The sequence below is a fragment of the Lepidochelys kempii genome, chromosome 1 (genome assembly GCF_965140285.1).
Source record: "Lepidochelys kempii isolate rLepKem1 chromosome 1, rLepKem1.hap1, whole genome shotgun sequence".
In the NCBI taxonomy this organism is placed as follows: domain Eukaryota; kingdom Metazoa; phylum Chordata; order Testudines; family Cheloniidae; genus Lepidochelys; species Lepidochelys kempii.
The window spans coordinates 153,670,444-153,697,837 of record NC_136380.1 but is presented as its reverse complement, the minus strand read 5'-3'; the positions used below and the strand labels follow the sequence as shown (position 1 = coordinate 153,697,837).

Here is a 27,394-nt window from a genome sequence, read left to right as displayed (position 1 = left end):
CAGATAATGGAAGCAAATGTACTGAGATGAAAATCTGACCCCTTTCCTGGTTTGTGCTGCTTCCAAGTCCTCCTCCCAGCACATTTGCTGGCAGCCTTTGTGTTGTGGCCAGGCAGCCAAACGTGAGGCTGGCTCCCGGAGTAAGCCACATCTCTGCCTCAAGGCTTTTCCTGCGCAGAGAACTTTGAGAAGTCCAGAAGACGCGCTGCGATCCCGGCAAGCAGGCTCAAAAGGAGGTCTCTTTCCGGAGAGAAAGTTGCTCTTCGGTTTCTGTCTCCTCTCGGGTTCCTTTAAGAGTGGAGCTAATCGATTCGACAATTGCTGTACAGGGGTCCCTGGGCATCAGGAACCACCTCGGATGCAAACCACAGAGGGGAATATGCAGCAATGTCGTGAAATATTGAGAAAAATCTGCACTTTTGCAGAGAAGAAAAAAACGAATAGGCCGGTCTGATGTGAATGTGTCATGCAAGGTTATCTGCGCATTTCGAGTGAGTCATTGTTTCCAGCCTGCTGCTTGGATAGCACATTTCAGGTATAACAATCCCGGGGAGACAATACCTGGGCAAACAAAGCAGGAGACTGGAATCTTCTAAATTTATGGAGCCTGCGTGAAGCGGGGGGACAACTGTCTGGAACAGCCACATTTTCTTTGCTTGCAGTTTTCTTAGGACGAGCGCCGTCCAAGGGGCGCGGGAAAGTGTTTCTTGGCAGGATGTCAGAATTTACAGGATTTGCTCTGTGCATTATATACCCACGGGAATGCAGGCAGGGTTTTCCAAACGCGTCTTTCCAGTTACCTTTAATATACTTGTAGGTGATTGTTTTCCCTTTTCACTTGTTTGTCTCATGCTAGTCTCCTAAACTGCCTAATGATTTATTGCCTAAACTAAGTGCTTAATTTGTGAATATGAAACAGATTAAAAGGAGATCGGCATATTTTAGCAGGCAAGCCAAAGCAAGACCAGCAGCTGTTTCAAATCTGTAAACGTTCTCAACCTCATGTAGAATTTAAACTAGCCAAACTGGAGAAGAGTTCCTGTGAGATTGAAGGCCTGAGTCTCTTCACACCAATTTCTACACTGGAGTGACTCCATTGCCTTGAATGATGTCACTCGGATTTAGATCTCTGTGAGAGGAGAATCAGACCCCATCTGCCTACAGAGTGTTGAACTGGTTGCAGAAATCACTGGGTGAAATCAGCTTGTGGATACGAGTCAGACTGAATGGTCACTCTGACCTAAACATCTGTGAATTTCTACATGATCAGAAGGGTCTCCTGGCTAAAAAAAAAAAAAAAAAAAAAAGACAAACACCCAGAGGGTTAATGTACACACTGTCCTCTTGAACTAAGAATTAATTTAAGCTAAAGTAAATACAGCAATAGGAGGGGTGGTCACTGACAAAGGCACATGGTACAAAAGTAACACAAGCACACGGTGGAGAACAAAAACAAAAAATAATTCGAGTTAGTTCTGCAAATAAACTTTAGTAGCGATAATACAAAGAAGAAGGATGGAAGCTACAGCCAAAAGATAATTAAAATAAACACCTTTGAGGTAGCCCAAGCTTGCTACTTCCTACTCTTAGCTACCTAAATAAGGAACTAGTACAATCAAAACGCTTCCTTTGAAAAGACTCCATGCACAGACAGTAGTTTGGCTTTTCTCATAGACAGTGTCACACATCAAAGGATAACAGCATGTTCCTTTAGCGGCTTATTGCTATGAAACTCAGGCAAGCAGATATAATGGCCACAAACCGAACTTCTCTGGTTGTTGATTGATTATCTCGATAGGGCATCACTGAAAATCTAATGGTTTTAAGGATTATGATGGAAAAAAACTAGGCCACTGGATCATTTCAGGAAAGTGCTATAGGGTGGGGGGGTGGGTCTTCTAATTTGTAATGTTAACTTGCTGAGGCTTAAAGAAACTGGACAGAAGAAAAATATCGGGGGAAATAGACTCAGGACCAAATTCAGCTGGCTCCAGGACTGCAAAGAATCACATTGACTGCAGTAACGCGGGCAAGATTTAGCCTTATGATTTCACTTGAACATCGTCAGAGAGTTGCCATCAGCCTTTTTGTCTGGCACCCAAGTGTTCCTGCTAACGTCGCTCCCCGCTCCCATCTTTCAGTCGATTACAGTTTTATCCGCGCTCCTCTCTCTTTCCATATGCGAAGGTTCAGGGGGAAAGCGCAGAACGTGTGAATTATCTGTTCCTTGCGAAGTGACTTCTCATGCCTGCCTAGCACATTGGAGGAGCTCGCTGGTTAGCTTCGCACTTGTTACAAATAATCCTGTTTAAAATTCCTAGTTTTGCTGAACCACATAAAGGCATTAAAAACTCTCCTGGCGGGGGGGGGTAAGGGGGGGGGGAGAGAACGTTCTTGCACAAATTGGACACGTGGAACTGGTCCGTACAATGATTTTGGGCAGCGCTGGGCAAGTTCTGCAGCCTTCCCGGATTTTCCATCACCAAGTGCCTGGGGCGATCATTAGCTGTGAATGGACAACATTCTCTGCCGGCTGGCACCCCAGCAGTTACCGTGCTGCGAGGAGGATTCTCTCCTTCCTGTGTTTCAGAGCCCTTTTCTAGGAAGGGGAGAAATCCCTGCCTCTTCATATGAGGCTACCTATATAACAGAGGGTCCCGTTTAAAGAATAGAGGGTATTTATGGGTTGGAGGCAAGGAAGACATCAGCCATTGACAAATCCTTGCAAACGAACAAACAAAAGGGCCTTATGAGTACAGCTACTAAACCTAAGAGAGCAGAGAGAGAGGCAAAAATCTATATCCAGCCCCATATCTCTGTACATTGCTTAAGAACACCTAGCAAGAGTGGGTCATCCTCAGCAGAGCAGAACAGACAGCGCTGGCTAAGAGACAAATGACTCAAGGGCCCTTGTTGCACCCCAGGTTAGCGCTTGTGCCACAGATGTGTCTTGTGCCAGAGCTGTAGAAATAGCTGTAATGGGAGAGGAAACTGACTTTGTCCAAAGCACAAAGACCAGGTGTGCAATGTAACTGAACAGGTTGCAAGAACAGTTGATCCTTGATCATATGTTACTGCCACTGACTGGAAGAGACTATGTGCATCAATTTAAGATAGAGCCATAAACACAAAAAAGGTGTTAAAACAACTTTATCTGGGATAAAATGCAATGTAATCTATGACATGGAAACAAACGTGTGTATGTTGACACGGAAATACATGTGTGTATATTAGAGTGTGAGAACACACACCCGTGAGCAAGGGAGCACATGAAGAATTTGGAGGTAGAGTAAACGAGCAACAGAGCATGTCCCTGGCAGTGAACCTTCTTCAAGATGGTAGAAGGCAGCGCCCCTCTTTCTTGTTCTTGGCAGTGTCCACTCCAAGTCTCAGTGTTCACTGATAAGACAGTAGCTGAACATTTGAATGTAATTAAAAGGGCTACAGCTGAAATTCACCTCTAGGGTCTATGCACCTTGTGCTGGCCTCCTGAAGAGAGCTGTTATTTTGCCGTAGACATTCAACATCATCAGAAATAACTAGGGTTGCACCAATACAATAAAATTGTCTATTTCCTTTTTAAATATGATGATTATCATAAAGAAGTAGCATTTAGAAAGAAAATGGCAGACTAAGAGGCAGAAAATTTTCAAAATTCTTGCCCCGGCCTTAACAGTCCAACCTAACTACCCTAGCCTATACCACGAGTTTGGGCCTTGACTACTCTAGAGAAATTTACCTTGCCAAAAATCACGTGGTCCTTTTAGCACACTTGTAAAACACATCAGATCCACCTGGTTTATATGCATGCTTTAGATGGATTAAACCAGGATTTTGGAGCAGAGCCCGGAGCTGGAGCATGGAGCAGCTCCAGAGCAGTGGAGCTGCAGGTTTTTGCGTGGAGCTGGAGCACAGCTCCAAATCCCTGGATTAAACATGCTTTCAACGGGGTGCCAGTTCAATCTGATCCAGTTCAGCCTGCACTGGTTTAATGCCAGTGCAGACTGTACTACAATGGTTCAGAATGGAGTGGTTCATATAGTCCTCCACTACTGTCCCATGATACCCTGGTGGCATTTTCAAATCTCCCTTGAGGTTCTTCTGAGATCTGTGCCAGGAACTGTGGGCTACTACCTTAATTTTAATGCCAGATCCAGTCAGGAGTTTCAGATGAAGACAGACACTCTGCAGTCATCCCCACACCAAGGAACATGTGCTTCTTATCTCCTTCCCCTTTCTCTGATTCTTCTGCCCACTCCTCCCAGCCCAGCCCAGTCCATTGTTTCCTCCACTTGAAAACCTGATCTCAGCTGAGGCCCCACCTACCCTCATGCTGAAGTGGTCTGATCTCACAGTACAGGGAGAAAACAGAAGGGAAGAAGCATGGAGATCAGATGTACACCATTTTGAGGAACAGACTATCTTCTTCTGAAGCCTGTGGACATTGTCTGGCCCTAAATTAAAGAAAAACAACTTAAAGTACAACCAGTCTCAGTAGAGGTGTTCAAAGACCAATGCTTCCCCATTTATTTAAATGGAGGATTCGTTTCTTTCTGGCCTAATTTCTCTTATGAGGTGACTGGCTTAAGCTCAGACACCTCCATAGGCACAGAAAAACTTTGAACTTGTTGATGTGTATCTTAATTAATTTTTAAGATAAATTGGAGTGCTATTTATTTATACCATACTTAATAGGAGAACACTGAACATTTTTAAAAATAAAGACAGGGTGAAACTCACTTTTGTTCAGAGAGCAAGCACATGGCCTATGCATCTCTTAAGACCCACTTACACCTTCAAAACAGGACTTAAGTGAGGCATAGGCCTAGTGCTAGCCTTCAGGGGTGAGCTTCACTCACAGTGAAGGCTGAAGTTCTGCAAAGTTGTACTGGCTACGTGGCACCTACATCAGCCAGCCAACAGCTTGCAGAGAACAGTACAGATCTGTGTTGGATGAGTGAGACCTCATAGAGGCTGTTGGGTCTCCAGTGTTTTTAAAAAGGAAACAATAGCTTATAGGGGAACAGTTCTCCTGGCCTAGGTACCTGTGGTCCCCTCTGATATAAGATATTTAAACAAGGGTATGTCAATATTGGCTTTAGACACATGTATCCCAATCCTGTTCTCCTTGAAACTGGCAAAACCTCCAGAGAGTCAGATGGGAGCAGGAGCAGGCCCAGAAACAGTACATCAAACTAGAAGAACTTTCCTCATAGCTGAATGGAAGAAAGAACATGTTGTAATGAATCGTTTCGCTATGTGCAGCGATAGGTGAACTAGAAAGGATGGAAATGATCCTGAGCATACAGTGACCCAAAACTGCACGTCTTCTAGTTTTTAGCTCTTTAGCTTTATAAAATTACAAATTGCATTTTGATGCATTGAAATTAATGTGGAGCCCATGTGACTTACCTCCAACCCAATGATGCTTTATAACAAAGGTGACTACTCCATGTTCACTTTCTATAGAGAGGGCAAACTAAGAACCGACTTTGAATGTGAGGTCTACGTAACAGTCATTTAGAGCAGTGCTTCTCAAGCTATCTGATGTGGGGGACTGGCATTTTTTTTTCCAATGTGCGCGCAGACCGGCAGCCAATGGCTTGCGGACTGGCACTGGTCCACGGACCACCACTTTGAGCAGCACTGATTTAGAGGGCAGTGATAACAACTGTGTGAGAAGATGTCCATGATCAGGATAGACAAATATATCTATAGACACAACCTTTCTCTTAGCTAGGAAAGTTTGGGCTGTATGTAGAAAGACCAAACCTATATGGCTCAGTCATCGTAAACTGTGGGTATCTGAATGATTGGTGCTGTTAGGAGCTGAAAGTTGTACCATGTGTCATTGCAAAAGTAATTTCCCCTACATGCTCAAATATAAGGGCCTAGAACCTCTGGGGTAGTTATGCTGCACAGAGCATATATCAGGTGTGTGTACAAAAAGGTGGCTTAAACCTCACATTTGCACTGCCCTGATCCTGGTGCTGCCCGGTGCTGGCTGATCCCCCTGTGCTGTGTTACAGAAGCCTGAGGCTCCTCTACTTTACACCAGGGGGCAAAGATGCATCTGGGGATTTGCATAATGCAGGTGTATCAGTGCCATGTCCCCTCTCCTGTAGCCACATCCATTTACATGGATACACAAGCAGCAGGAAAGATGAGTTGCAGAGGAGACCCTAGTTCTGAGCAGCTGGATGATCACCCTTATGTAGGGTGAGCTTTCCTGTGCCAGCTAAACCAGCTTTACCCCCAGACCGTGTGAGTGGTGCAGCCACACCACACCAACTGATCTGGCCAAAGTCTCCAATCTGTACTATGACCTCTGACATAGTATATATGCATTATTGGTCCATTGTGAATATATGAACTCTTGGTCTAGATTGCAATTCCTACGCCAATAAGGTTAGTATTGATTGTAATCATCTCTCTAGGATGGTGTATGACCATGATATAAGAGTGTATACTCATTCCCTGAATGGGTACTTTTTCTAAAAAGATCTAAAGAACCAATCTAGAACAAAAATTAGTCTCCATCATATTTGGTAGAAAGGGTAATATAAATATTAATGCATGTCCAAGCTGTGTATGCTAAAGAAGCAACATTTGGATGAGGGCAGAGAGGAAGCCTGTTTATGAGGCTCAGGACAGTAATTTATAAGAAAGCTCTTCAGGTCAGAGACTCTCTCAATGTATGTTCGTACAGTGCCTAGCACAATGTGGCCTTGATTTTTGATAAGAGTGTCTAGGAAAGACTGTTACACAAATAATAAGAGGAAGCTGGCGTTCAATCATAATTTATTTTATGTAGGTGAATCTAATCTTTTGGCATCCATTCAGCTGTCTTTGAGTTAAAACTGCAGGTGTAGCTTGAGAATAAAGAGGGGAGTAGGGAAGTAGGTGCTGTGAAGTTAAGACATCTATCCTCCGGGAACCTTTGACTGATATTCTCACATACTTGGACAGGCAAGTTGAGCCCCTAGATAAGGTCATCCTTAGGTCCAGAAGATGACCCAGAATGTAAAAAGGATGAACATAACGAGGGTTTGTTGAGTAATGTCAACGATCACTTCTTTTCTCATGTTTATAATTTACAGTTACAGCTGGATTCAGGTGTTACTGATGAGGAAAGGCAGAAAATGCAGGAGTTCTGCAGTCGCTTCTTTGTGCTTCAATAGATTAACGGATCTCATGGTTTAGCACTAATCTGAAAGCCCTGTAAATAGCTAGTTTTGAGGAAAAAGCACTTCACTCTGTCTGTAAGACTTCTGCAGCCACTGTGAAAGTTTATGGTGGTCAACCTGTGCAAAGTAATGCCTACCTCACAAAACAAATGCTCCTTAGTTTGATCAACTGGTGCCCAGTATGCTGAAAACAATATCCTGCATGCAGATGGGTGACTTATAAACAAAGTCAGTGTTTTTAATAGACTATATTGCAGAGAACAACTATTAAAGGTGATCTCTACAGGATTTTAAACATGGATTTGGTCTCATTTGCTTCTTTATCCTGGGGAAAGAAGGTCTGAATGACATCTTTACTTGCAGCCGTGTTAGTCTGTATCCGTAAAAAGAAAAGGAGTACTTGTGGCACCTTAGAGACTAATAAATTTGTTAGTCTCTAAGGTGCCCCAGGTACTCCTTTTCTTTTTATCTTTATTTCTCAAAACAAGGCTTTTTTTCTGTTTCATTGTTTTCTGGGTTTTTTTTAAATCTTAGTAATATCTGAAAGGAAATATAAAATAATTGCTGGCAAAGTTTGCAGATGATACAAAAATTGGCAGCGTGATAAATTATAGTAAGGATGGGTCTGTTCTACACAGCGATCTGGATTACTTGGTAAACTGGACTCACTTTGAATGACATGTTTCAATACAGCCAAATGCAGTGCCATACAGTAAGGGACAAAAAATGTAGGTTTCATTTCCAGCATGGAGGAACTGTATTTTGGAAAGCAGTGACTCTGAAAAGGACTTTAGAGGCCATGCTGGAAAACAAATGAATGTTAACTCCTAGTGTGATAGCATGGCTAACAGACGAACACTACTTTTGGAAAAAAGAAAAGGAGGACTTGTGGCACCTTAGAGACTAACCAATTTATTTGAGTGTAAGCTTTCGTGGGCTACAGCTCTTTGGGTGTGTCAGCAGGAGAATATAGAGTAGATATAGAAAGTGCCTTTGTTTCTGCTTCCAGCATTAATGAGACCATTACTGGAATACTGTGACCAGTTCTGGTGTCTGCATGTTAAAATGGATGTTGAGAAATTAGTATGGGTTCAGAAGAGAGCTACAAAAATGATTTGGGGTCTGGAAAACCTGTTTTAGGGTGACAAACTAAAGAAACTCAATCTATTTAGTTTACCCAAGAGAAGGATACGAGCTGATTTGACATGGTATTTACAAGTATCTAGAGGTGGAGATTTCTGATACTAGAGAGCTCTTTACTCTAGCAGAGAAAGGCATAATTAGATAAACTGGTTAGAAGCTGATGATATGAATTCAGACTAGGAATAAGAGGCACGTTTTAAACAATGATGGTACATAACAATTGGAACAATGTACCTAAGGATATGGTGGATTCTCTGGTGCTTAAAGTCTTTAAATCAAGATTGCATGTCTTCCTAAAAGTTCAGGCAAAAGTTATGGGCCGGATGACTGGGTGAAATTCACTGGCCTATGTTATGCAGGAGATCAGACTAGATGATCATAATGGTCCTTCCTGGCCTTAATATCTGTGAATTAGCTATTTCAAGTCTCTTAATCCCTGATATTTCCAAAGGTCTCAAAGATGTGTATTGTGAACACTCAGATCTTAATTGTAAATAGGCAAGGGTGTTACAACTGTTTAAAATAGACTTCTCTTTCAAACATTAATTGGGCAATGGAGTTAAATAGTGGTTAACAAACAGGACAAAGAATTCTAGAAGGTCTGACAAAAACCACTTCCCAGTTGTGCAGCTTTGTCTTGTGATGTCACAATTTTACTAGTTCTCTAACTGCCATAATATTACAGGTTACGTAAGAGCGGATATGTTCATGAAAATAAATAAATAAATAAATAAATAAATACGCAGCCAACACCCCTGAATGCCACCCCTTTGCCCCATAAAATCTCCTTCCAGCCCTTCTTTATACATCACAAAGAAGCAGAAAAAGGCAAAAGGCAATGGGACCTGTTTTAAAGATAGAAATCCATTCTCTCACAGGAGAGCCCTGCAATTTGTCTGAATGAATGGCAGGGGAAAGGGTAAGGGGGTTTAGAGAGACACCTAGATATTCTTGAGATTATTTAAGCTATTAACTTTCCTGAGGTTTCATAAAAACACCTCCAGCCAATTGTCTTTACTAAACCACAATATTTTTCTCAAGAGGGAGGAAGGAGGTAAGTTTTCAAGGCACAGCTTGGTTTCTAGTCCCTTATATGAAGAAAACCTGCTATGACTTTCAGGGGTCTTGTAAATCATACCTGTTGTTCTGTGGAGATACTAAATATAAGGTACATTCAGTGCCTTGTTAATCTTCCTAATCAGAAATGGAACCAGAGATTGTAATTGGTGCAACAAAACACTGAGTTAAGTGTCTCAGAGACTGAGCTCTGTGATTTGATGTCTTAAACACACACTGGAGTGTTTCATGTGCAAACAGTGAAGTAGGGAATGATGTCAGGGAAGCCTTGCAAATTCACCAGGCAGGCAGACCAAGCAAAGTGTCCACTTTGAATAAAATTAATATGACTGACCACCAACTTCTGGTCAGCTTCATGCTCTCTAGTGACTTGTTCATGAGCTTCTCTTAGCAGATAAGAGGGTATCAACTTACACTCACTGCACATGAGAGAGATAGGGAGGTCAATGGTGATGGAAAACAGCACAACCAAATGTGAATTCCTAGCTGGATAGGGGCGTAAACCCATTAGTTGTACATAATTTGAGATCACAGATCAACTTGTCATAACATACTACCATAAATCTATGCTGCTCTCAGAACAACAATGCAAGAGTCCACGCCCTTTGGGAACTGGAGGAGTAAGCAGGAAGTAAAATTTACATCCAAGTCAATGACCTAGGTCAGGACACGATCCTTCAGTACTTCCCCAAACAAAACCTCCAGGCTGCACAGAGTGGCCCCTAACATAGTTATGGCAGAGAAGTCTTGGGGAAGCTTATTTCATTCAATTTCAAAGAATCTGAGATTGCAGGGCTTGAGAGACTATTGTTAGGAACACAACACAAGAGGATGAAAGGAGCTCTGTAGTTCATTTTACATGTCCAAGAGGCATTTTCATGCTCCATAATGAGAAGGGATAATTTTGAGGAAGTTCACATCAAAGGGGAAAACATCCTGAACATTTGCATAATTGCAGGATTTGGAGAATAATAAGACAAGCCTGCTGCTTAAGAACCTGGACATAGGCCTTCAACTGGACTTAACATCTGGGGCTAGTGGTGTATGTTTACTTACTTGGTCTAAGACCTCCTTGGAGGCCAGAGAGGGAGATCTGGAGATGTGGCTATAAAAATAACTTTGACCTCATGGGACAAAAAGAATTAAAAATAGATTAGCTTAGCTAGCTGTTCCTACTCCGAAGCACTCCAGGCCTGACTGGGAGAACTGCAAGCCTTATGCAGGGATTAGCGTTGGGGCCCCAGAAAATGCAGGACGGCTAGATCATTGAGGGCCATTGCCTTGTTGAAGAACCAGCTCCATTTGTTGCTAATGACTTGGAATGCCAAACCATAATCAGGGTGCTCAGGAAAAAGGCTCCAGGTTAAATGCACATAGTTTGAATTAGCTGCTGATAGCAGAGGGCGGGGTAGTCAGCAACATCTCGTGTTTATGTGGCAACAAATGCAGTTTAAACAAGGCAGATCATTTCCCCCAAGAGTCACCCCGTGGGGCACCATAGAATTAGTCAAACGTTTCTCTCAGAACTCAATGGTGCAAGAAGTAGGCGAGAACCTTTAGTTTCAGGGTCCAACAAGGGGGGCTCCAAAGAGTCGATTCATTAAGGCGCCGTGTTTCTAGAAATACTCGACAAAAGTCTAGAAGTCTGAGTGTGTCATCTCTGGGATGCCAGCTGAGTCCTCCCTTTTCAGCGAAGACTGAGGCAAATGCCAGTCAGAGCCTCCTGCCGCAGAGTGAGAGCTAGCTATATACCACCCTGCTGCAAGACACATCGCTGCCAAGCCAGCGAAGACTACCGGTGCTGAAAGGACACTGGAGCACATTCCCCCCAGCTGTCACTATCCATTTGGTACCTCTGTGGATTACTCTGTGCTCTTACTAGGTGACATATGCGTCACGTAGCAAACACACTGCTAACATAGCCTCCTCCTAGCCAGTGCTCAGAGCCTCCCAGTCCTCACCAACCACTTTGCTGACACAATCACACGAAGACTTGTATAAATGGATTAAATAGCAGGTTCGCATTAGTGCAGAGAAATACTTCACCCAAGGATCTCTGCTACCTCAGCGTCACACTGCCACTTTCTTTAAGCTCGTCTGTAACAATCTACTAAGGAACGGTCCCCTAACTGGTCTTTGAGCATCGCTTTATAAATAAAATTAGTGCCTATCAAATTTGTTAGTCTCTGAGGTGCCACAAGTACTCCTGTTCTTTTCACCCCAGAACAGATATTTGATGTAATCCCGATTTCCCTGCTACAGTTAATGGGGTCATTGTATTCGTAACAAACTCGCCTGTTCAGAAGCATAGCTGGAAAAAAACAGTTTGAGTTGAAGGTTTTCCTTCAAAAGGGTGTTTCCTACCAGGTGTGTTTATATGTGCCTCTGCACCCCAGATGTAGCTCTTAGAATCCATTCAGCCATGTTACAGATGTCAAAAGAACAAAACAACCCATGAAATAAAGATGAACAGCCAATAATAGCTCCTTAGCCATTATTTAAAAGTGTGGTTTTGGCCTATGTCTATGTACTTGTTGCAGAGACATTTCAACCTTGCATGCTTTCCCAAGAAGAAATTTATGTAAAAGTTGGAAGAAGTCATACTCTGGTAGCTAAAGCCCAGCCTTGCTGAAGATTTGTGATTCTGCCCTACTCATTGCTGAACTAGTACTTTAGTCTGTGATTAGTCCCATTCAAGCCAATGAGTGTACTGGGAAGCCTTATACTATTTCTCTCAAGCTGGAGTCAGTCCCTAAATAATTAGTCCCTCCTGCAGACCTTATTCAGGCAAAAATCCCAATAATTTTAATTTCTCAACATTTTGGAAGCAGACTTTTTTTTTTAAAGACAACAGTGCATGAGATAAGGAGGTTAAGTCCTAAATGTTAGCTCCTTGGCTTTTGCCATAACCTTAGTGTTCTTTAAAGGGTGCTCTTCTATTCAGATTTAGCACAAGCCCTGAAGTGACTGTGATACCAGATAAGTAGGGACCTACCAAATTCAAGGCCATGAAAAATGTCTCACAGACCGTGAAATCTGGTCTCCTCCCGTGAAATCTGGTCTTTTGTGTGCTTTTACCCTATACTATACAGATTTCACAGGGGGAGACCAGCATTTCTTAAATTGGAGGTCCTGACCCAAAAGGGAGTTGCAGGGGCTTGCAAGGTTATTCATTTTTGGGGGGGAGGGTCATGGTATTGCCATCCTTACTTCTGTGCTGCTTTCAGAGCTGGGCAACTGGAGAGTGGCAGCTGCTAGTTGGGCACCCATCTCTGAAGGCAGCAGTGCAGAAGTAAGGGTGGCAGTACCATACCATATCATCTTTCCTTCTGTGCTGCTGGTGGCGGGGGGCGCTGCCTTCAGACCTGGGATCCTGGCCAGCAGCCCCTGCTCTCCAGCTGCCCAGCTCTGAACCAAGGCTGCCACCAGCAGCAGCGCAGAAATAAGGGTGGGAGTACTACAACTCCCCCTACAATAACCTTGTGACCCCCCCTGCCCCACAACTCATTTTTGGGTCAGGACTCCTACAATTACAACACCCTGAAAATTCAGATTTAAATGGCTGAAATCATGAACTGTATGATGTTTAAAATCCTATGTCCCTGAAATTGACTAAAATGGAGCATGAATTTGGTAGGGCCCTACAGATAAGTCATTATGCACTTATTTCACATATTTTTTAGAAGCAGCCCTGTAACACAAAGATAAACCTGGCACCGAATTGCCAGGCCAAGTGACTTAAATATGTTTATTCTTGCTTGGGAAATCCAGTCTGCGTGTAGAGCCCCATCCTGCTTTCATGACACAGGCAAAACTGCCATGGCAAAAAACGGGGTTGGGCCCTCAGAGAGCAGAGCCCGCTTCTGTTTGCTCGCTGTAGCTTCAGCTCTTATCATTTCCCCTGTCATTTATAATCAACCCCCCCCCCCCCAGCCCCCTGAACCCTTCTGAGGAGGGAGGGAAACTAAAGGCAGCTGCGCGCAGAAAAAGGTGCTGGAGACGGAGAGTGACTTTTGGGGCTAGAGCAGAGCCTTGGAAAGGAGAGATTTCTGTTCAGAAAACTCCGCTCGCACCGTTTCTGTCCTGCCCTTGAACTGACAAGCGAATATCTGCCTCACAACCAGAAAGTAAATCACATCGAGCCTGGCTCAAGGGAGAACGTACAACGCTTCCCTCGGTTGCTAAGAAGTGGAAGATTTCTGCTTTCCAACACAGTCTGTTTTCTATGCAATATTTACTCTGGGAGCCCGCAGAAATGCGTTCGCTGTTTATGATGGTGAGCGTAGAGCAGCTCCCATTTTCCTGGTACAAATCAGTTGAGGAACCCCCGTGGCGAGGAGTATCAAAGTGAGATCGGCTTGGTAATCCTCCCAAATCATGGTTTTACTGCAGCTCTCTGGAGACTTTTGAGCAGGGTGCAGCGTAGTTAAGTGAAGGTCTGGGCGACTCTTTCTCCTTCCACTTTGCAGGCAAAACCTGCCTATCCTGTGCTTGTTTAGCTGTGTAAACTTCTGCTATTTACTGCCCGTTTCCTTAGGCGAAGGGAGTTTGATCAAACCTTTATGATATGCCGAGAAGCAAATGCAAATGGGATTTTGAACATTTAACTGAGTCAACAGACAAGGCACTTGCCCCTGTGAGCGTATCGGTTCAGTAATATGGCTCCGAGGGTCAGCCCGCATGATTTTTAATCTCAAAAAATATCTAAAACTAGCCCTACTGTAATCGTATTAGCCCAACTGCATTTAAGGAGGAAAGGGCTTGGTGTCTGCCTTGCCAAAAGCAGACAAAGGTCTGAAAGGCAAGGCCTCCGGGTGTGCCGCAGGGGGTCGAGATTTGTTAATGTTCAATCTTGAATGAGAGACCAGGTTAGTGAAACGTCTCGAGATTTTTCTAAACAGCGCATGATTAGACGATGTAGAATTTCCCTTCGTTTAGCAACTGAGTTTGCCAGTCAGGCTCTTGGCAAAATTTAAAATGGAGGAAGTAAAAACCCAACATATAGGACAAAGTATCCCGGAGTGCTGCTTTTCCTTCTGCCACTTGGGTATAATTTCTCTTTGGAAATTATGCTAAAATAACATTGTGCATAAATTAATGATTTATTTATTTGGCTAATAACTTTCACATTCTTGCTTATATTTATCTAGGCTAAAGGCCATCTGTAAAATGCCCCGCAGCTGTAGCCAGTGCTAAAACAGAGTGCCTTGGAACCAGAAATCAATGTCCCTGAAATGAACAAGTGGACAAGTTACTAGGTTCAGTCACTCCACACAACCATTTCTTGATCACCAAATAGATGAAGTAGGCGTCCGCTAACGGAAACATTTGAAAAGGCCACATGCAAACCCTTTCATTGCCGTCGATTTAGACAGGCTAATTTTAAAGTCACAACTGACCACGCACAAAAAATAAAAAACCTTTGGTCAGACTAGGGAATGTGAGAACGATCACATGCTATCCAGATTTACACGACAATAAACCACAATTAGCTATGATAATGGCGCCAGAAATAATTGATAAAGTGTCTTATTTCTCTTTGTATACAGAAGGCAAAATAGACACCCTCAGTGAGATCGCACTGTGGTACAAAGCCTCTGCCCAGAAACACCAGCCCTGATTGTGCATTTTACATTTAAGGGGGGGAGGGAATATGTGCTCCTTTAATGCAAATCATCTTTACACAAATAGATTTGCAGGCTCACAAAGCCCCCGCAGACCTGACCTCTCCCTACATAGTTCGTAGCTGTAAGCTTGGGCAAGCGGCTAACCCAAAACCCACGTCCCTAGAGCAGATATTATCCGTGAAAACGCCTTGAAAAATCAGTCACAACTCAGGGCTGTTTTAAGAAAAGTCCGATTAGGAAGGGCTGGAACTAGCCTGCAACTAATTTCCGAGGCCTTCATGCCTCCCTGGCGAGCAGCGCCCCAATGCCATGTGCAATTAACAGAAAAGGACTCGGAGAGAGCAACGCTGAATTGAATGTGCAGACTTAAAAAAAAAAAGTTAGCACTTGGGCAACTCTGAGGGCGCCGCAGAGGGGGAGAGAGATCCCAGAACTGTTAGATCAACGTGCCCGTCTGCCCGGGAGGCTGACACCATCCTGCCGCGAGTCCGCCCAGCAGAGCAGGTTTAACCGGGCCAAATGCAAAGCGCCAGGGCCGCCTTTTGTGTGCAGCCCCATAAAACAACTCCAGGCAGGTAAAACTCCTCCGAGCCTGGCGTGCCTCTTGCACTAGCAGGCCACCAGCGCTGCGCACCTCCTGCCCACTCCCCCCCAGGCGCGCACCCACGCACACTAGATCTTTCCCCCGTCAAGAAAGGTGTTGGAGACCATGGAGACCGGAGGAGGGGGAGCCCCGTCACGTACCAAAGCCCAGGGCAGCAGCAGCAGCCAGCTGGAGCCCAGCGAGGTCACGTTGTGTCTCAGACCCAGCCAGATCCCCCGCCAAAGGTTCCCCTTCCCTGTTGCCCGTGGGGAGAGGAAGGAAATGGGGGGAGGAAAAGCTGCTGGGGGAGTCCCCCCCGCCGGTCCAAACTGCCTCCCCGGCCAGAGAGCAGCAGCGCCAGACAAAGGCGAGCCTTGCAGAGAAAAGGGGACCCGCCAATACCGGGCTGGGAAAGGCGGGGACGCGCCGCGCGGCTGGGAGGCTAGTGGGGTCCGGCCGACCAAGGGGGCTCGGAAACCTGCCCTGCTCAGCTGGCCTGGCGGGGAGGAAGAGGAAGCCGAGCGAGGGGGGGAGGGGAGACAGCGCCATCTTTTCCTGGCACAGCCACACAGCCAGCGCTCGGCTCGGCCACGGTGCCTCTCGGTTTCTTTTTAGCAGCGGAAAACGTGCGATTAGCAGGCAGCCAGGCGGAGCCGCCCTCCCAGCCCCGCGCCCACACAGCCCGCAGCTCGCTCCCCCCTCCCTCCGCGTGATCCCGGCGCGCAGCCTCTCGCTGCAAAGCCAGATCGCAAAACAACGCCTGCCCCAGCCTGAGCGCGGCCAGCCAGGCCCCGGGGTGGGGGGCAGCTGCGGGCCCGACCTCCCTGCGTGTCACAGCGCTGCTGCGAGTGGGCACTCGCCCCTGGAGCCGGAGCTCCGCGCCCCCTGCTTTGCGCAGCTGGCCCCGGGGGGCGAGCCCTAGCCCTGCCGTACCCAGGGGTGGGCTGCGCGGTCACCGCTTCCGACAGCGGGGGCGGAGAGCCAAGGCCCGATTCCTCTCGCTTTTCACACCCTGCACCTTATCGCGGGGAAGCAGCTGGGCGATCCCCGCCCGCCCGCCAGCCAGGCAGCAGGGAAAGGAGGAGCCGGCGTTGCAACCCTAGAGCTTTACGCTCCCTCCTAGGGGAGGGGGAGCCGAGGCCCCGCTCCGGCTGCTGCCTCCTCCCTCGCGGGGCGAGGGTGGGGTGCGCTCCCAGTTCTCCGCTTCTGGGGCCCGACCGTGTGTGTGTGTGTGGGGCGGGGGGGGGGGGTCCTCTCCGGGCGAGAGCTACCGCCCCTGAGCCGGCACAGCAGCCCACAGCCCCCTGAATAGCGCTTTATTATCCAGCGCTCAAACCCCTCATTGTGCTTGGCAGAATCACCTGCCTCCGCTGGAGCCGGGCGCGGCAGTCCGGGCCATACGGAGCTCGCGCCGGCCCGGCCCGGCCCGGCCCGGCTCGGCTCTCCCCGGGGCGCGGGAGGAGGGGCAGGCAGCTCGCGGGCGCCCCGCACACTGGCTCGCCCCGGGAAGCCTGGTCAGGCAGCGGCGGCTCTGCTCTGGCTCCGACGAGTCCCACACAAGCCAAGCGCGCGGCCGCCTCGCGGACCTGCTGCTGCCTGGGGGTGGGTGGGGAATTTAAACGGGGCGGGGGGGGGGCTGAGCCTGGTGAGGGGGATTTGATGGGTGGTTGGCTGAGCCGGGGGAAGGAGGGGGTTGGGTTGGCTGCGCTTAGTGATGGGGGATTTGAGAGCGAGAGAGAAGGGGAGGGAGGTGTTGGCTGCGCTTGGTGAAGGGGGATGGGGGGGGCGGCTGCCGCTCATGCTGGGGAATTTTTCTGAGGGGAGGGCTGCGCCTGGGCGTGAGGGGGGATGTGGTGTGGGGGTGTTGATAGCGCCTGCCGAGGGGTATTTGATAGGAGGTGGGAGAGACAGCTCCTTGTTTCTAATAAAGGAAAGGACTTTTATTGAAGGATAAATGCAGGGAACGAAAGTAGTGTGGGTTGCGTCTGGTGAGGGGGGGATTAGACGGGGGCAGCCACTACCCTTGGTGAGGGGGGATTTGGTGGGGGCAGGGATGGCTGATCCTGGTGGTCGGGATATGATGGGGAGAGGGTTGGCTGGCCCTGATTGCTGGGCGGGGGGGCTTGATGGGGGAGGGTTGGCTGGCCCTGATTGCAGGGGGGGGTTGATGGGGGGGGTTGGCTGGCCCTGATTGCGGGGGAGGGCTTGATGGGGGAGGGTTGGCTGGCCCTGGTGGTCGGGATTTGATGGGGGGAGGGTTGGCTGGCCCTGATTGCTGGGCGGGGGGGCTTGATGGGGGAGGGTTGGCTGGCCCTGATTGCGGGGGGGGGGGGTTGATGGGGGGGGGTTGGCTGGCCCTGATTGCGGGGGAGGGCTTGATGGGGGAGGGTTGGCTGGCCCTGGTGGTCGGGATTTGATGGGGGGAGGGTTGGCTGGCCCTGATGGGGGTAGTGTGGGCTGCCCCAGGTTGGGGAGTTGATGGGGAGTGCGGGCTGCCCCTGGCCAGGGGCTGTGTGTGTGAGTCAGGGGGTGGGGAGGTGTCGGCTGCGCCTTGCCGGTTGGGATTTGATAGGGGCGGGTAGGAGACAAGTCTCCTGTTTCTAATAAAGGAGCCGGCTTTTATTGAAGGATAAATGCAGGGAACAAGAGTCGTGTGGGTTGCAGCCGCCGAGCTTCGTTAGCTGCTGATGTGACTGTGAAGAGAAAACGCTTCGCAATCATTTGAGAGCGAGAAACGCCTGGGAAGGAGCCCAACACCCCCTCCTGCCCCCCGGAGAGCCCCCCCCCACATCCTCTGTTGCAGTCGCCCCAGACTCAGTAGCTGAGGGTGTCTGGGGAGCCAGGAGACGCAGACCCTGCTAACGGCTGGGCTTGGGGGCTTGCCAAGTTGCTGTGACTTAGGGGAACTCTGGGGATGACTAATCGCCTAGGGCTAGGGCTTAGCGAGGTGGTTTTTTGTCATCAGCTGCTGACCCACTCGCTACGAGAAAATAACTGCGGCGGGTTTCTGAGAAGGAGCCTGGGGCTGCGCCTGGCCTCAGGGAACTCCCCTCTCCTCGCATGGAGATCAGCTCTGCGCCCTCAGCAACTGCCTCGGCGGGGCTGCTAAGCCGGCCGGGCCCGGCGTGCATCAGTGTGTGCGCTCCCAACTAGGAGGGGACGGGGTGTGGGGAGGGTGTGTTATGGCGGAGGGCTGCGCTGTCTGTCTAGGCTGAGCCAGGGTTTGCGAGCTGCACCCTGCGGGGCATGACCGGAGGGAGAGAAGTGAAGAGGAGCTGCCGAGGGCGGAGACTCAGCAGGACCAGGCCCTGTGGCCTCGGTTTCTTGGAGTGGTGGGAGAGGGTGTCTTCATGCCTGGGCCCTCTTCTCAGCATGTGTGGGAAGGGGATGAGGTGGAGGAGATTCCTGGCTCTTCCTGGATTTAAAGTCTGGTCGTAGGGGGTGAGTGAAGGGATAAACATGTCCCGATTCTGTCCTGGTGGAAAGATGGAATGGGGGTGGTTGTGCTCAGAGGAGTGTCACTTCATATTCCAGGCTGGTTGTCCTATGCCTATGTGTCTGGTGGTGGGGGCTGTATATCCTGCGTCTTTCCGCACTGTCTTCCGAGTTCAGAGGTGCTGAATGTCTCCAAAAGTTACATTGGAGAAATTGTGTGTCTGGGCCTGTCCGGCTGGAGAAAGGGGCTGCATGTCCTTTTACTTCTATTCCAGACCGCGGTGTCTGGGGATGTGCCTACAACAGGGGATGGGAAGAAGCCGCCTTCTTTTAGCTCCAATGAGAAGCAGATAGCATATAAAATAGGGTGAAATTGTAGAACTTAACTAGATGTATAAATCTGAGAAAGCCCTCTCTTTTGTGAACGACTTTTTTTTTAAAAAATCTACTTCTGCACTAGTTCAATCTGCAGCCAGTCCTATGGCATTTCCCCCGTTTTTAACTCTAAAAAGGCCTGTAAAAAGTCAGTAGAGGCTCTTATTTTATATTAACAATCACCATATGTTGACACTGTTATGTGACCCTCCCAGATACAGCTACCTGTTTAGTTTCAACTCAGTGAGTGGTTAGTAAAACAAAGACAAGTCCCCTAACTACTAAAATAAAAGCCTGGCTAGTAGCTCAGTGTAGTGAGTGAGAACAAAAGCTCTGATGCACAGTAAATCTTAATTATTCCTAGTTTTATTTAATTTAATCAATTACGTGAATAATTCTGGCTTCCAACAGCCACATTTAGAAGAAAACCTTTACTGACTGAGCTACTGCTTTGTTTTAGTTATAGAAACCGGTGGAAGGGAACTTGGTTGTGAATGCCTTTTTTAAACTGAAAATACTTTTATTTTCCTTTGGCTTTTTGAAGCTGTTTTCGAAATGAACATTTCAGAGATAAGAGGTGACAGATCCAAATCGCTGGGGGGAGGTTGTAAACGGACGTTTTGCCCCAGCTTACTGATATCTTATCTTTCACACTTGCAGGGCGAAAAAAGTGGCTTATCTTTGTACCCACCCCCCTCTTGCCTTAATTGCTAAAAACACTGCGAAGTGTTAAGTACAGGACTAAGGAATCTCTCGGTGTCTTCCATGAAAATAATTATGTTTAAAAATTTGGAGATGTTCTCTGTACAAACACAGAAACCCTCCTATGCTTTCCCTCCGCCGTGCTTTAAGGCTGCACATATCCATCTCAAACGTGTGCATTCAAGTTAGGAAAACCGCTGCTGCTGGGCTTGCAGCTGAACTGAAAATCCAGTCACTTAATACCAGTCAGCCCACAAGGACGAGTCATTGGTACATTCTGTCGTTTTCACGTTTAATTCTAAAGTATGAACTTACAGTCACCTCTAAAATAGATAGAATAAAATCCCTGTTTATCAAACCAATAGCAGAATTGTACTGGCTCTTCAGAAACAGGATTAGCTCATGGCTTTACTCCCCCTTTAAAATAAGGTAGCTGGAGGTGATTCACCGATTGTATCAAATTATTAACATATAAGCTAGTGTCTGCAAAAACACGCTTTAAAATAATGGCGTTTCCCCCTTCCATTGTATGATATTTAAACTCTGGAGCTTGGTGGATATTTGGTCGTTTGTCTGTGTCACATGCAGGCCGCTAATGGCTGGGATTCCAGGCGCTGTGTATTGCGCATTACAGAGATGCCTGGTACATCCTGAAGGGTCTGATCAGTGTTTTCAGTATAAAACCCCATCATGGAGGGTTTATAAATCAACTGCAAAAATTAGCTGCAGACTCAGACGCAAAGGGCTTTAATTTAAACACGAATTTAGCAAGCGATTAGGGCGCACAGAGATTGAATTGCTCTGTTCACAGCTCAGATTCTCTCCGTAGTAGTTTCAGTGTCTGCATGCACAGTCCGTGTATGCTACCAATATTTAGATCATTGCGTTGCGACCTAGAGTATAAAAAGGGCTGTAAAACCAAAATAGTGTATTCTATTTTTTATTCCCTTTAAGAATTCTCCTCCCCCGCCTCCCTTCAGCCCCCTGCTTCGCAGCTGCATCTTCCTGCTAGGAAAACTGGACAGGATTTCAGACAGTAGTCCTTTCAGAACCTGTCAGCATCGCTCCTTGATTGGTTGTCAGAGCACTGGGAGGCGAACCCTCCCCCTGGGGATGGGCATGCTGCTGCTTCCCCGGCACCCCAGAAGTGACAGGCAGAGTCTGATAACACAACTCTGCTCTCCAGTGTGCCAGCAGAAAAAGCTACTCTTTGCTCACCAGTGCCTTCCCTAACTATTTCTAGTGTTTTGAACCAACAAACAATCAAAATGGCTGAAATATTAAACTTCAAGAGGTAGCTACTGTTCACTCGCTATATATGGTTTTGTTTTGGAGATATTAATCATGGTTTTCCCAATATGCTTCCCAAAAGACGAACTCGAAGGGACAGCCTTCTTTGTCCAGGAAGCACGTATCTTTATGTAATTTACCTATTCAAGGAGCTGATCAGGTACATGATACATAAAACTGCCTAAGTAGAGAGAATGGAGGGATAAGTGTACTAGTCTGGTGACTACAGAGTATTTCAGGAAGGTGGGAATTATTAAATTAGTTTGTTACAATTTTGTGTGGTTTCTGCCATGTACCAAAAACAGCCAGGAAACAGACAAACAAGGCTGACACACTATCCTTAAAGCTTTTGCTGGGTTTGTTTCCTTAATATTATAAATTAAGGACTGAAAAACAGCCTCAACTTTGAATTTTCTCTCTGATGCGGATGAGTGTCACAACTTTGATAAAACCTAAACATATTTTTCCTATTTGGTTATTGAATGATGCTGATCTGTACAAGCCATAGACTTTGCCATTATAATAGTTATTATTCAGGGTTTTTAACTGTGAGGTACCAAGTAATCAGACCTAAACCTGGAACACAAATTATAAAACTGAATCTTTTGTTGTTAGTTAAGATGGTTTAAAACATAGTTGGGAGATATCAAAACCACGGATACTGTTTTATTGAGTGGGGGAAGGATGTGAAGCAATATTTTGGTCATTTCCCTTTGGAAACAATCTCAGACCGTAGCCATAAGGAACTAAAACTGGATCTAATATGAACAGAATTGCCCTGTGCTACAAAATACAATTATAGGAGTTGTAATATGAAAACTCACTTTGATTTCAATGGGAGTCTGTAGGATTTTGTAACAATATGCTGGCATTGTGTCAGGCCTGAAAGAACTACTGTACAGACCCTGCATAAGGCTGACTGAAGCTTGTCTTGCTTTGTTATTCAGATTTCTCCACGTCCATTAAAAACAGACTTACAATTTGCAAGGATAAAGGTCTGGTTTAAGACACACACTGGCAGGACAATTCAAAGCTCAGGATAGTGATCGGTTATATGTAGGCTTTTTCATGGCACTAATCATCATAGTTTCTGAGCACCACAAATGCATTATTTAATGTATCCCACAGTACCTCTGTAAGGTGGGGAAGTATTATTATTACCATTTTGCAGATGGAGAACTGAGGCACACAAAGATTAAAGTCCCAATCTAGTGCACTAGCCATAAGATTTTCTTTGAGGGCTGGTCTGGGATTTAACTGTCACCTTCTAGTCTAGAAGTAAGAGTGATAACGGAGGTACACACAAATTTCAGAATAAGGTATTATTTGTACTATTGTGATTCATGGAATGGCAGGTAAATGAAAGAGGGAGTGAAATAACCTCCTTTTTAAGGCCTCATGTTAGAAGTCCCATTCTACCGTTAACAATGGATTTGTCTTTACGAGGTTGTTAAGTGCTTAACGTTATTGGAACAGTTGTGTTTGTGAACGCATTCTCACCATACTTTATAAAAACATCAGCGCAACGACCCCAGCGTCTGTGTACGGCGGCGCTCTCTCTAAGCTTTCATTGAAATCCTTCCTTCACTGAGTGCAGTGTACAGCGGCCTGACCTCCGGGTCAGCTCCCTTAAGGGCTCGTGGGAGGGGGAAGGCGGCCTGATAGTCTGTAGGCAACACTAGGCTCTGAATTTACCGAGGCGTTGCCTTCATCGGCTTGAAGGAAATGCAGCCCTGTGCGTTCAGAAGAACCGAGCCAACCCGGTTGAGGGATTGAACTGCAGCTCCAATGGCTTCACAGGGAAGTGTGGATCACATCTGCCACTCTCCAATTGCAAAGCTTTGGGACGTGAAAACAACAATAAAGCAGACAGAAGAACAAACACGTTTCTGTTCCTCCGAACAACGAACAAAGTTAAAGAAAGTAGTTTTAAAAAATAAAAGAGTGATCAGTTTGGTCTTTTCTCAAGATAATTTGAACAGGAATAGTTCTAAAAATACGTGTGAAACAGGGCCCTTTTTAAACTAGGGACGGGGTGACTGTTTCATTACAACATGCAGCTTTCATATACACTGTGAATCAGGAAATGTAAAGAAGAAAATATTTTTTTACAGAGAATTAACTCAATCCAATTGCAGACTTTACCCACAAGGAGAGGGGAACCTATAGTTCTACCTTTCAAGTAAAAAAAAAAAAAAAGCAATTTAATTAGGTTTTTCCCCAGGGGAACAAAAATACCAGAGGCCTTTCCTCCAGCTCTGTGTCTGTAACTCACGTATGTTCAGTCTAATAACTTTTAATGTCTAGCCCTAAAACGTCTTTATAAAAAAAAAATCGCTTTACAAGGTAATAGGCCAGGTGTCCTTCTGCTTGTTATCCGAGATTAAAAAACCTGTGTGATAGTTTTCAGATGTAAACCCAATAAACCTGGAATAAAATATAGAAACTTTTTTCAGTGTTTGAATGTGAACCCTTGGTATCATCACAGTGGAAAACATCTCAGATGCTCAGTATATGCCTAAGGCACTTGCAACTCTTTTCTTAAGCCTAGATATCTACCTACTGCTTAAAAATCCCATTTCATTTGCATCAGCTGTTTTTAGAGGCTTGAAGGCAAGGCAATTCAGTTGTGTGTCTAGAGTTTCGGGTTTCAAACAGTTGATATTTCACTTCTGCTTTGAAAGGGACGATATTTTTAAATAGACACATACCGTGGAAAGCTAAAACAGTATGAATAAAATCTCACAGAATACCAACTCTATTGTCAGAACTTTTTAATTTTTTATCTGCCTGGTAAAACGCTGTTGGTTTCTAAGATTCACGACTTCAGTTGTTTTTTAGTCCAGTCTTCTTTAGGGAACTTCTGTTTTTCCACCTTTAAAGACAAGTCACTCCTGTCATTACAAAATACATCTTTATGAACCAATACCTTTTGTTCCCCCTATTGAATAGACGCCTTTTTTAGTCAAGATTAAGGGTTTGTAAAAGTACTAAGGTGAACACGTTATTCAATTTCTCACACTGAATCCTCCACGTAGAGATGAAAAATACAATGGGTTAAATTGCCTACGTTAACCGTGCTCTATCTGGACAGAATTAACAAAGAACAGTACTAATAAAGGCCCGCTTCTGCTCCCATTAGATGCAATGGCAAAACTCCAAGTCACTTCTATGGGACCGGTATCGGGATCCAAAGATTACTTGTGTGAGTAAAGCGAGCAGGATTTCCCCCTCAGCATCCTTAAATGGGGGTAGGGTTATGCTGTAGTCTCTCTTCTGCTGTTAATTTCAGCTACTAACACTATGAAAAATGACGGAGCACTTTGTATACCTATACCGCTAACGCAGAGCAACCAAATGTATGAGTATCTGTCAAATCGGGCGTTAAGAACATGAAATTTACCAGCTGAGCTGCCTGAGCCAAAAGCTGCGCTGCCAAAGTAAATAGATGCAGTAGATAACCACCAACCCAGCGATTAAAGGGCTCCAAAACCTATGCAGAAATCTTAAATCAGCAGTAGAAAATCCAGGAAGGAGAACTGCGTTCTCCAAGCGCCACCCCACCCCACTATTTCCAAACAATTCACACGCCATGAAAATGTGTTAAGGAGTCTCCGACTTGGATCAGGCAACAGATTTATAATCAGAGTGGCGTTTCCACGCCGAAAGGGAAGCCGTTGAGATACGGTGCTTTTTAAAAAAAGGGATCAGAGGGGAAATGTGGGGAGAAGTAGAGCAGTCCAGTGGAGGGGTGCGTGTGATGAGAAGGAGAAGCTGAGCGTTGCGATGTGGAGAAAGACATTTTTGGGGCAAGGGCTGCCGGGCGAGGGACGCAGTACGGGAAGGGGGCGGGGGGGGGGAGCGAAGTAGAAAGTGTGTTTTGGAGAGGGAGGGGATAAAGGCAATCTTCCACTGGAGAACGATTGTCAATGAGAATTTAAAAAGGGCCTATGTTGTGGCGTGGGGGGAGGTGGGGAAAGCACTTGGGACGGAAAAGCTGGGGAGGGCCGGGAAAGCCGGGGGGGGGGGCGTGTGACTGAGAATGGAGAGTCTGATGGGGCAGCGGCGGGCTTGATAAGGAAACCGTGTACTTCGGGAGTGCCAAGGAGAGCGAGCGGGAGGGAACAAAGGGGCACTTCCAGCTGGGGAAGGGGTGCTGCGGGTGGGGCTGAGGGGCGGAAGAAAGAGAGCGCTTCGCCGGCGGGGGAGGGGGAGTCCCCTCACCTGAGCAAGCGGGGGCGATTCGGAGTAAGACTGGCAAGGGGGAATAAAGAGCTTCCCCCCCGCCCCAACACAGCCCCTCGGGAAGGGGGCTGCTGCGAGCGGATGGAGGCAGACCGGCGAGCCGGCGGCTGCTCAGACAGGGCCCGAGAGCCCACGCCACGCGCGGGAGCGGGAGCGGGGCTGAGCCCGGGAAGCGCGCGCGGAGCAGGAGCAGGGCCGGGTCGGGTCGGGCCGGGCGCTCCCCGGCGGCAGCGTGCTGGGGCTGAGCGGCGTCCGGCGGGCTGTCTGGCTGAGCGAGCTGCTGCCGCCGCCGCCGCCGCCGGGCTTTGACAGCTTGGCGGAGCGGAGTGAGCGGAGCTTTATGGTAATTGCGGTTCTCCACTGGCCTTCTGGGTAGCGAGCAGGGGAGCAGCGGGCGGGGGAGACACTTTCCCCTCAGCCGCTGCTGGCTGAGGAGAGCGCGGAGTCTCCCCGGGACGCCCTCAGCTTTGGGGCGGGGGGAGCGGGGCCGCGGGGCCGCCCGCCCGACGGGACGGGACGGGAAGGGGGAGCCAGCCCCGAGGTGCGGCCGGCCGGGGGCAGGGAGAGAATCAATTAAGGGACGAGAAAAGGCTCGGAAGGGAAACGCGGGCGGGGGGTAACTTGCTCCGGGAGAGCGCGGCGGCGGCGCTGCTGCTGCTGGCGGCGGCTCCCTCAGCGCAGCGCCCGCCCGCTGGGGGGAGGCGGGGGCGGCGGCTGGAGGAGGAGGAGGAGGAGGAGGAGGAAGGGGGGGGATGTGAGGGGAGCGCGGCGTGCAGCACACGGAGCCCGGGCTCCCAGCGGCAAGGGGAGGAAGAGCGGCTTTCCCGGCGGAGGGGGATTAAATCCCCAGCCACACACACAAAGCCGCGGCCAGGCCACTGGAGACGCCGGCCCCGCGGCGGGAGCGCGATGTAGGAGGGCAGCCGGCGCCGGCAGGGGACACTCAGCCCGGAGCAGCCAGCAACATGGCGCTGCCAGCCCAGCGCCCGCAGCCCGAGTGAGCCTGGCGGGCTGCGGAGCCCAGGCAGCAGCAGCAGCGTAGCCCTCGCCGCGGCCACCTGCCCCGCCAGCCTCTGCTGCTGCCCCCCGCGCGGCACGGAGCGCCCCCGCCCAGCGCCGCAGCGCGGACACACGCCCCGAGAGAGGGGGAGGGGAGCAGCAAACTTTTTGCATCCACCCAGCCCGAGCTTCCCTTCCGGGGAGAGGAGGGGACTACAGCCCCGGGACCCGGGCGGCCGCACTCGGCGCTGCTGCTCTCCCTGCCGGAGCACAAGGTCAGTGCTGCGCGAAACCTCGCTGCTGCGCGGAGTCCGGAGCGTCCCTTCCCCGCGGCCGGCGGGGCGGCGGGGCTCTGGGGAGCGGCCCGGCCCGCCCTAGCGCTCCCCTGGGGGACGTGGGGCGAGGGCTCGCTGTGTGGCGGGGCCCAAAGGGCTGAAATGGGCGAGCCCAGCGGGGCGAGGGGGTGGCAGGTAGCCGTCGCTGGCCGCCTGGGGGCGGTGGGGCCTCCTGGGGCGAGCCTCGCGGGCGTGGGTGCCGCGGAGAGGAAGTTTGTCGGCAGTTGGCTGGTAAAGATGCCCCCGGGGAGGCAGGGTGGGGTAAGCAAAGGGGAAGCTGCCGGTCGCGCTCTGTCTGCGCCCCAGCAGGAAAGAGGAGGTGGGGGGTTCCCGTCGTGTCTCGCTTTCCGATCTGGAAAGGGCTGTGAAAGCCCCACCTCTGGCAGCCGCCACGGC

The 27,394-nt window shown here is 48.1% G+C and overlaps 2 protein-coding genes across 8 annotated transcripts in view; one reads left to right on the top strand and one right to left on the bottom strand.

Moving 5' to 3' along the window:
• USP9X (ubiquitin specific peptidase 9 X-linked) overlaps positions 1–27,394 on the bottom strand; it is a 654,895-nt gene that overhangs the window by 611,856 nt on the left and 15,645 nt on the right. The gene's annotated exons all lie outside the window — the stretch shown is intronic.
• The window catches only part of BCOR (BCL6 corepressor), a 68,029-nt gene continuing 67,049 nt past the window's right edge, over positions 26,415–27,394 (top strand). For all 7 annotated transcript variants that reach the window (XM_073358437.2, XM_073358372.2, XM_073358444.2 and 4 more), the window contains exon 1: positions 26,415–26,938. The gene's annotated coding sequence lies outside the window, so the exon portion shown is untranslated. The remainder of the gene's footprint in view (positions 26,939–27,394) is intronic.